Below are 11,382 nucleotides of genomic sequence, written 5' to 3' on the forward strand. Positions count from 1 at the left end.
GTTTCGTTGTTGTCAGTATTTAGTTTCCGTCTTAGGGGCTTCAGACAACCCTGGTCATCGGTTTCGGACCCTGGAGATGTACCGAATTCTCAGCGTTAATACTGGTTCATTTGCTGTTGTGTTCTTTAGGGGATTGGGATATCTGTGTTTATCAGCCCCGTGATCTAGTGAGTATGGAAATGACCTGAAAACCTGTATCGGTGCGGGACCTGTACGAGTGTGTGATATAATTTTTGGTTGGGATAGGCGCGCCGGGACGTGAAATACGGTACCATCCCCGTTGTGCATTGTGTAAAGGTAGAAGAAAGATGACAGTTCCTTACGCCAACGAAAGCAGTCATGGGATGCCAAAATGAGTAGCATCGGAATTGAATTATCGAAACACATCGAACGTTTAGTTTCAAAGGAATAATGGACATGTTATACAGCTAAATAAATTAAACGTACATACATTTCGTGCCTCCTTCCAGGCTGAGTAGCTCAGACGGTTGAGGTACAGGCCTTTTGACTCCAACTTCACAGGTTCGAATCTGGCCCAGTCCGGTGGAATTTGAAGGTGCTCAAATACTGTACGTCAGCCTCGTGTCGGTAGATTTGCTGGTACATAAAATAACTCGTGCGGGGCTAAATTCGGGCACCTCAGCGTCTCAGAAAACCGTAGAAGTAGTTAGTGGGACGTAAAGCACTGAACGTTATTATTATTATTATTATTATTATTATTATTATTATTATTATTATTATTATTATTATTATCAGGCAATTAAAAGCTGAAATACGTGGAAGAAAATAGTAAAATATGCGTGGTTTAAGAGGAAACAAAATGAAATGTATGTCACGTGAGGTAGCATCGGTCGCAGTAGTTACCTACAGATTACTATGCGCAAGACGAGAACCAGGTCAAGCTCGTGGGGATGAGTCAGCTGTAATCTCGTATTGTGTATAAACATCAAACATACATATCAACAAATCTAAGAAACATAAACAAGGTTACACGTTAGAGATATGTAGCTATTAACCTGAACGCCAGGCCGACTGTTACTTTCATGAGTACAGATGAGTTATCAAATTATACACAATCCACAGATGTCGAAAGTATCTAAGAAGATTCCGCCACAACTATATTACATTTTACTATGATGGTGCTGATAACAAATCGCAGCAGCTATTGGCTTGATGCTTGTTGTTTTAAGGGGCCTAACATCGAAGGTCATCGGCCCCAGCTATTGGCTTTACGTCACACCTACACAGATAGGCCTCATGGCGACGATGGGACAGGAAAGGGCTAGGACTGGAAAGGAAGCAGCCGTGGCCTTAATTAAGGTACAGCCCCAACATTTGCCTGGTGTGAAAATGGGAAACCACGGAAAACCATCTTCTGGGCTGCCGAGAGTGGGGTTCGAACCCACTATCTCCCGAATAATGGATACTGGCCACACTGAAATGAAATGTCGTATGGCTTTTAGTGCCGGGAGTGTCCGAGGACAAGTTCGGCTCGCCAGATGCAGGTCCTTTGATTTGACTCCGGTAGGCGACCTGCGCGTCGTGATGAGGATGAAATGATGATGAAGATGGCACATACATCCAGTCCCCGTGCCAGCAAAATTAACCAATTAAGGTTAAATTCCCGACCCCGCCGGGAATCGAACCTGGGACCCCTGAGACCAAAGGCCAGCACGCTAACCATTTAGCCATGGAGCCGGACTTAAGCGACTGCAACTATCGAGCTCGGTAAATCGCAGCAGATTACGCTAATGCGTGTTAAGATGATGTCGGTAGAATACAGTATACCTGTTAAGACATAAGGCTGCAGTAGTAGAAGAGGAAGAAGAAGATAACGGGAGCCACATAGTCAAGCAGGACAGAGCCAAACAAGGTGCACTTTAGTGACACAGACATAAGAGTGGCGTGGTCGTAGGAACTACAGTCGCATTAGTAACACTCAGTTGTAGAAAAATAATGAAGTAACATACAGTACGGGCTCCGTAATTCCAGGTGGACGGTAACAAGACTATCTCGAATAGAAAAGTACGGATTTACGAACGTACACGAAAACGCCTGTGAACAAAAAAAATGTACCTATGTTAAACATTACAGTACAACAGTTTAGAAAACAAAAACATACAGATTGCCTTACACTAAAAGAAATTTTAATTTTTCTTTTGTAAATTAACAAAACACTCTAGGCAACCTTCTTAAGTTAAATGTTAACTTATAGTTCATATTTCAGTAATGATGAATATAAAACAATTATTTTATTAAATATTTATACGTGATGATGATGATGATGATGATGACCATGATGGTGATGACGATGATGAAGATGATGATGATTGCTGTCTAAAGGTCATCGGCCCTTAAAAACGCAAAGTGTCCTCTGTTTTAACTCGTAGTGAATAAGAAACAAAATATAAATTGCTCGAAGCCTTTCCCGATAGATTCATGAAGGGCGACCCGTGTTCTGTTCTGCCACACGATACACCAGCAGCATATCATGGTATTCGTGGTATTCGTACACTGGCATTATTCAAATACTACTACTGATGCTGCTACTACGAAGTAACTCGCGTACTAGTACGGACGATAACTCGCATCTCTGACTGCTGTTATTCGGTCAAGGTCAGACAGATCGGTTTCATGTAGGGGCGGGGAACCCGTCCAGCCACATCCCCGTCGCTAGGAACAGCAGGCAACCTAACCGGCACGTGACAGGTCTAGTGCTTTTGTCGAACTGCTTACGTGGAATATTCTCCCACAGTGCGATTTCAATATCATGGTCTTTTGGGAGTCCAACTCGCCGTATGCAGAAACATCCCGTGTTGACGTGTACGTAAATAAAGTATATTACGTCAACGAAAGAATGCATGGGATAGGATTTCCAAATGAGTAGTATCGGAATTGAAATGTCAAAACACATCGAACGTTTTACTTCATACCAGTAAGGGACATGTTATAAAAATAAATAAATTAAACGTACCTTCCTTTCGTGCTTCCCAACGAAGAGAACATGTTTAAATTTAAATGAAAGCCTTCTAGCTTAATGCTGATTTTGCTGTGCGTATTAAACGTATCAAAATAAACGTTACCAGGCTGAGTGGCTCAGACGGTTCAAGCACTGGTTTCATGAACTTAGCAGGCTCGATCCTGGCTCAGTCCGCTGGTATTTGAAGGTGCTCAAATACGACCGCTTCTGATCGGTAGATTTACAGGCACGTTAAAGAATACCTGTGGGCAAAATTCCGACACCGCGCGTCTCCATTGGCACGTCAAGATTTATTATTATTATTATTATTATTATTATTATTATTACTGGGCGAGTTGGCCGTGCTATTAGGAGCGTGCGGCTGTCAGCTTGCATCCGTCGAAAAGCCACTAACAATATTATTATAAAAACTGTGTTAGTCTATTATTACTATTATGAAAATAAAAGTTAATCGCCCCACTCAAACTTCGTAGCTCGTAATCTGTCAGAAAACACTAAAGATAATAGTGAAATTTTAACAGGTCCGAATTATTATTAATATTATAATTGCAGACATGTCTCCGAAATTACCGAAACATGTACTTACAAATTGTTTTACGTCGCACCGACACAAATAGGTCTTACGGCGACGATGGGAGAGAAAAGCGATACAAGTGGGAAGGAAGCGTTCGAAGTCTAATAAAGGTACAGTCCCAGCATTTCCAGGATGTGAAAATGGGAAACTACGGAAAACCATCTTCCGGCTGCCGACAGTGGAGTTCGAACCCACTATCACCAGAAAGCAAGCTTACAGCTGCGTGCCCCTAACCGCACGATCAACTTTCTCTAAGCTCCAATGCCGGTCTGCGTAGCTCGGACGAAAGAGCGCTGGTCTTCTGATTCCACCTTGGCAGGTTCGATGGCGGGACAGTTCGGTGGTATTTGAAGGTGCTGAAATACGCCAGTCTCGTGTCTGTAGATTTACTTGCATTTCAAAAGTACTGCGGTACAAAATTTTGGCACTTCAGCGTCTCCGAAAACCGTGAAAATTAGTGGAACGTATAGTAGTAGTAGTAGTAGTAGTAGTAGTAGTAGTAGTAACATTATTATAACGGAAGTTTTAATAAAACGGGTCCGTTACATTACCTATCGGCACTTACTGTCCAGTAATTAGCCTTCTGTCCACCTTTGTGGTATAGTGGTTAGTGTGATTAGCTGCCACAACCCGGAGGCCCGTGTTCCATTCCCAGCTCCGCCACGAAATTTGAAAAGTGGTACGAGGGATGGAACGGGGTCTACTAAGCCTCGGGAGGTCAAATGAGTAGAGGTGGTTCGATTCCCACCTCAGCCATCCTGAAAGTGGTTTCCCGTAGTTTCGCACTTCTCCAGGCAAATGCCGGGATGGTACCTAACTTAAGGACACGGCCGCTTCCTTCCCTCTTCCTTGTCTATCCCTTCCAATCTCTCCATTTCCACGAAAGGCCTACACAAGACCCCTGTTCAGCATAGAAGGTGAGGCCGCCTGGGCGAGGTACTGGTCATTCTCCCCAGTTGTATCCCCCGACCCAATGTCTCACGCTCCAGGACACCGCCCTTGAGGCGGTAGAGGTAGGATCCCTCGCTGAGTCCGAGGGAAAACCAAACCTGGAGGGTAAACAGATTAGGAAAAGGAAGAATAAGCCCGGCGGCAATTCCACAGTAGACCGAGCTCGGTAGCTGCAGTCGCTTAAGTGCGGCCAGTATCCAGTATTCGGGAGATAGCAGGTTCTAACCCCACTGTCGGCGGCCCTGAAGATGGTTTTCCGTTGTTTCCCATTTTCACACCAGGCAAATGCTGGGGCTGTACCTTAATTAAGGCCACGACCGCTTCCTTCCCACTCCTATCCCTTTCCTGTCCCATTGTCGCCATAAGACCTATGTGTGTCGGTGCGACGTAAAGCAACTAGCAAGAAAAATTCCACAGTAGCTATTTTTCCTTCGAGCGGTTGCAACTACGGTTTTTGAAATCTGTCTCATTAATAACAATATGATTGGATACTTACAGCCTTTACTTGCAGTGTCCACCGTCCTTTCATTGACCTGAAAAGTTTATGAATAAGCATAGAAAACTCGCATTGTCTATTGTCAGAAATTCATCGTAGACTGTCGCAATAACAGCACAGAAATGTTGCCCTCATTTTTCATTTACTTATTAACTAATTCATTTCATTTTGTCAGCTTGGATCACTGAGTAATGCCATTGACGTCTTATAAATCACACACAACTACACTATAGTTGATTCGCATGTATGTGCTGGTACGTATCTTCGAGGTCACTGTAAGGATTCTGTGTACATTTCACACAGAGAACCCTAGACCGGTTTTCGAGTACATCGAGTGGCCTGGCACGTGAGTCATCCTCTCCTACTTGCCAAGCTTTTAGGGGAAGTGCACAACAACATGTGTTGGCCTGCGATAAGAAACAGTTTCATCAAGCCCTATACTCTGCTACTGTACTTCACTACGCGTGGGCAGAATGACGTAACCGGCATATCCTGCTACGGCCGTTAAAACACATTAGGTCCTGAAATATTTGGCTCAGTTATGGGCAAACTAATAGGACAAGGTAAAAAGTACATAGCATATATTGTGAGATGTATTTTTCTTTGCCGACTAGCTTAATATCTGCACGTATACCCCTGACATTCTGTATATAGATAGATAGATAGATAGATAGATAGATAGATAGATAGATATAGATTGTTTTTTGCTATATGTTTTACGTCGGACCGAGTCAGATAGGTTTTATATAGACAGTAGATAGGAGAGGACTAGGACTCGGAAGGAAGCGCGTGTGACCTTAATCAAGGTACAGCTCCAGCATGTTCCTCATGTGAAAGAGGGAAAGTACAGAAATCCATCTTCAGGGCTACCGACAGTGGGGGTTCGAACCAACTATCTGCAGAGTGCAAGCTACTGGCTACACGCGCCACGAACTACGTAATCAACTCGCTCGGCATTCTAATAATGTGCACCGCTCCCGCGTCCAGGTGGGGATACATGAGTTCCAGACTAGCTCTTAATAACGATTCCATCTATCTAATATTGCTGGGTTGTGAGTTCCGCGTGAGAAAGTACACCGATGGCCTATGGTAAATCTCAACCTACGCAGAAGGACGTCTCCAACACGCTATCAGTCGGATACCATACTCGCATGTTGCCGAAATTTATCACAAAATCCAGGTTATTACGGCATTTCAAGAAATTCGTACATGTTGCTATCGAAATCGTAATCAGAAATAAAGTCATTATAGCCTTATATCTAGCTCTTATTCTAAGTAGGCATTAAAATAATTTTTATATTTTCACTACTCAGCTTTTATTGGCAAAACAGTCTAAGTATGATTAAAAAATTACGTAGAGATTTGTTAGAAATTGTCTCATATAATGTAGATGGTTTCATAACGCAATCAGCATCTCTATGTGCCGTAATTATGTTGCATTGAAAGAAAACAGGTTTGAAAAACCTTTAACAAATAAATGGAAATCAGGCCTCATTCATCGATACGCTAATTCTGGCCTGTCAAAATATTATGTTGTAATTAAGTAATATCCGTAAAAATCAAATGAAAAGGAAAAATTAAATTATATATAATCAAGTGAAAAATTATTCAATATAGTTGAAATAATTAGATGCATCCAATTGGTTTAAGTGAAAACAAAATCATACTCCCTACTATATACAATATTTCAAATTGAGGTTTCAATTAAGAATGCAAAAACGCAGTGGAAATAGCCAATAATTAATTAATTAATTAATTAAGGTCTGGAATCTTTCCTTATCGAGCTGGATTGCTCCTCAAAATTACCAAAAATTCTATCATTTGAACTTAAATTCACATGTGACTAGAGAAATGAATATCACTTTGCTGAAAACTTCACATCCATGTCCATGCACAGTAGGAAAATCGTGTGAGAAAATAATGTTTGTTCTTTAGGGATTTCCACTAGTGTAAGTTTGAAAATTTCCATAATCTTTCATATTTCATGTTGTCTGACCTCCATATAAGCAAATTCAAGTCCACTTTAAGTCGTAAGTAATCTCAAATTAATTCTATCATAATTCTTATGTGGCTAAATCACTCAATTATTATTTTAATTCATGGTTGAAATTCAATTAAAGTGCGTATCTGGCTGAATGTAGCATTGCCAAGTATATTTAAGTAACTTTCCAACAAATAATACCATAAGTGGAAAAATTGACATATTAGAAGACTCTACCTTCATCTAAAAGTACATATATGAAAGACTAAGTTACCAGTGATGTGTCAAACTGCTCCCATAAAACCATAAATTAAGTTGCCGTAAGTGAGAATACATGAAAATGATCGTAGATAAGTCAGTGAAGGCCTAAATATAAGCGTTGTTGGCCTCTTGGCTCCTCTGATGATCTTACATACTCAATTAACTCTATATTGATGGCATTGAGATCGTATCCTAACCTATTTTGTATATCAGGGAATAACAACAGCAATTGAAAACAGTACGTTTCAATATATATACCTTAGCATGCGCAATTTACACACACTATCATCTCTTGGAAGAATACTATGACCAGACTTTCCAAATAACAATAACTATCACCATCATAATCTACTATCAACTCATATCATTATTTCATTCACCATTTATCACTTCAATTATCACGTAGCATTCATATTAGTGCGTCTCAAGGCACTCATTTCATCAAATACGCAGCATATGTGCCATAACCTACACATATAAAAACATTATCCTTACCGTCATAGTATCAAAGAAAAGTACATCACAACATTAAACTATGCTACTATACTTTGTCGTAAACATTCCCTAAAATACGATCTCCACGCTTGGTATTCTGTTAAAGCCATCACGCATGTATATTAACCTTCACATATAATGCTCTAACACTTCACTGACAACAATTTAAAAATATTAATCACTTCTCTAACACCACATTGATAAACTTGCGAACGGCATTCACTGGTATTTTACACCTATGTATGGAATTAACGGTAACTTCAGATGAATACCTGCTTCCTTGTAACTACACTTGAATAATATCTACGCACGCACAATGTCGTAAAGCATATCATATATAGCCAAAAGAATAAAGGTTTCTACTTACGAAACGACTCATAGGGGACTTAACTTTGCTTATTGGGAAGTGATTCCCATCTCGCTGTTGTTCCTCGGGAATGGTAGGCCTCGCTCCATGGTTCGGCTTAGGTAATCGGGTCCATCTCGTCCTCTCAGCTGATTACCACCCTCCTGGGTCATCAATCTCGTGAAGCGCCACCATAGTCGGAGTAGTCTCTGCCTCAGCCTCTTAGAACATCATAGTAGCCTTCAGTACGTCAGGGACAGAATAACACAATGCATTAGTTGATTTATACATGCTGTAATCCGTTTCGTACTGCCAATGATAAATAAATTATATGTGTTCTGGGCCGTCTAATTTAACTGTAACAGCTCTAAATGTGCTCTTATTTGCCAACTCTCTTGCTTGCTAAACGGATGTAAATTTTCTGTGCTTTTAGAATTGCACTTTATAGCCAGTTGAATTCCGCTCTCTCTACGTTGTGCAGTATCGGGCAAAATATAATGCTTCCGAGCCCAACCGTGACGTAGTAACTGAACCAACTTGACGTTTCCTTATAGCTGGTCTATAATTTCACGTATATCTGTCAATCTACAGCTGACGTTGAGCGGGCTGTCGCGGATTTAATTTGTTCTTCAATAATTGATTGTAAAATCTGATATCTAACTCGTTTCTTTACACGATTCCGTCCTTTCTTCGCTGCAGTGCTGGATTGAGTTTTTGTTCTAATGGAAGTCTTTTTTCAATAATCAGTTTAAATAATCCGCTCCTGTCATTCTTTCTCACCGCCTTCTAAGAATGGTTCTTTCGGTGATTGCCGGTTGAAATTATTATCTTTTCGACTCGTACCGCTGTTAATTGCTTTTATATTGATCCTTTAATGGCTGGAACGCCATTTTTGTTCCTAATACTGCAACTATAGAACGGTGAAATGGCACAAATGGGACTATCGCTTGAAGAAAAGGAGACATGAGTAAAAGGCCAGACTAAGTGGTTCACTGGCATTCTGAACCCTAGTTAGGAGTTAGGAGCCCTGCTCAGCGCGGTCGTATATTGTAAAAGAACCCCTACGGGACAAATAACATTAAGATGAATAAAAGGACTCAGAAACGTAACATAGTTACGATCAGAAGAGAATTACAGTTGATGAAATGTAGGCTGACAGAATATAGCGAAAAAGAGAAGTCTAACCCTATAAAATTAGTATCTGACTTACCTGAGTCTCCTGGACCTCAACATATTGCTGGAGGTTTTTCTACTTGTTATTTCCATAGATGATGATGATGATCATCATCATCAATAATAATAGTCGTAATTCAACGTAAATTTCTTGGCTGAGTGGTGAGCGTAATGATCATGAGTTCGATTACCATCTGGGACAATGATTGCAGTCGGGTCTGGTTAATTCCTCTGGCTGGAGACTGAGTGTTCTATGACCACCTTAATACCCGTACATTACATACTTCACAGATAAGTGAATATATCCCTTCATTCACATATATTTGGTGTCAATATGGGCATATGGTCGTAAAACTGGGCTTAAGTAAACTGAATGGTGAAGGGCATAACTGGGGAGAGAAACTAGGAGACTAGGAGAGAAACCCTGGTCATAATTCAATAATTCTCCAGTGCTCAATTTGAAAACTTTTGAAAACTGACAGCTTGCACTTAGAAGGAATTCATTAAAAGGTGAATTTTTCTTGCTAGTGGCTTTACGTCGCACCGACACAGATAGGTCTTATGGTGACGATGGGTTAGGAAAGGCCTAGGAGTTGGAAGGAAGCGGCCGTGGCCTTAATTAAGGTACAGCCCCAGCATTTGCCTAGTGTGAAAATGGGAAACCACGGAAAACCATCTTCAGGGTTGCCGACAGTGGGATGCGAACCCACAATCTCCCGGACGCAAGCTCACAACCGCGCGCCCCTAACCGCACGGCCAACTCGCCCAGTGAAGGTGAAAATAAAATAATACTGCGGCATTCGGGTAAAAGTACGCCATGTCCAATTTTACTTAATTTTAGGTTAATTTGGCAAATGGAAGCATTTCTCTTGATCCACCGCTGAGAATAGATAATAATAATAATAATAATAATAATAATAATAATAATAATAATAATAATAATAATAATAATAATAATAATAATAATCATATGGTCTCAGCTCCGTGTGCAAGCATTTCGATTTGACGTCTGCTAAGCCGCCCGCGCGACAGTTCCGACGTTCCTTACTCTACCAGACAGCAAGTAAATAAGACCTCTCTCGGGTGATCTATTGCTGAGTTTTAATTCATTTTGTCCTGGAAACACAAACGTGTCCCAAAGAGATCTATTACAAGCCGATATCGTGCAGCATGGAGTGTTGAATTGACCTTATTCTATTCTCCAAAAATCCGACTACCTCCTCCGGACTTGAACCCACAATCTTGATCGTTAAGAAGTGTAACGAATCCCTTGTTCTTATTCATGTCTTATTCACGTCAATGTTCTAATTTTGAAATTAGCTTCAAAATTTTGTTATAATTTCCTCTCCCTTCGCTGTACCATTAAGCGGTATTGAGCAACACAATAGGGAATATGCGTAATTTTCAATTTTTTTTTGTAAATGAAATAGCACGTGAACATATTACACTGTGGTAAGTTGCCTTGTTTTCTACCATTAAAAATATTTAAAAGTCTCTTTCCGCAAGGCGAGTAAAACGTCCTCTGACGTAAGCGTCGGGCTGTGACGGTACGATCCAGTATCGTATGCAGTTTTACAAGCCATTGTGCATCAGCTGAAACTGAAACCCGAATGTTTATTATTCGTGATCGCGAATAACTTAAAAAGGTCACAGTCAGACATTCTACCATGTGTGGATGCCATCAGGGCGACATCATTCTTGAAAAATAGTGACTGTTTTGTGGCTGCAGAAATTCGCGGAAAGCAAATTGGTAAGTGGAATCCTTTATACTGTATACGAGGAATGTACTGTAACTCATAGTATTAGGACACTGCCTTCGTGATGTAACAGGCTGTACTGTAACTCCGATGACATCACGCAAAAAAGGCGAACAGTTTCCTCCGTCTGATCCGCGCGATGCAAGCACATGATACAACTATGCCTTATAGTTGAGGAATATTCCCAAATGTTGTATTAATATAACAGGTGAGATCATTTTCACCTGTAATCGTTTCATATCTCGTAACTTAGGTCTAGGTAATTTTAGGAGAAGTAGGCTTAAAATCAGTGGCGGTTCGTGCATGAAGGGTTTTGGGCGCCGCCCCGCCGCCTTTTCAAAAGCATTTAACGTTATTTCAATCTGTAG

Source organism: Anabrus simplex, chromosome 1, assembly GCF_040414725.1.
Source record: "Anabrus simplex isolate iqAnaSimp1 chromosome 1, ASM4041472v1, whole genome shotgun sequence".
NCBI classification, from domain to species: domain Eukaryota; kingdom Metazoa; phylum Arthropoda; class Insecta; order Orthoptera; family Tettigoniidae; genus Anabrus; species Anabrus simplex.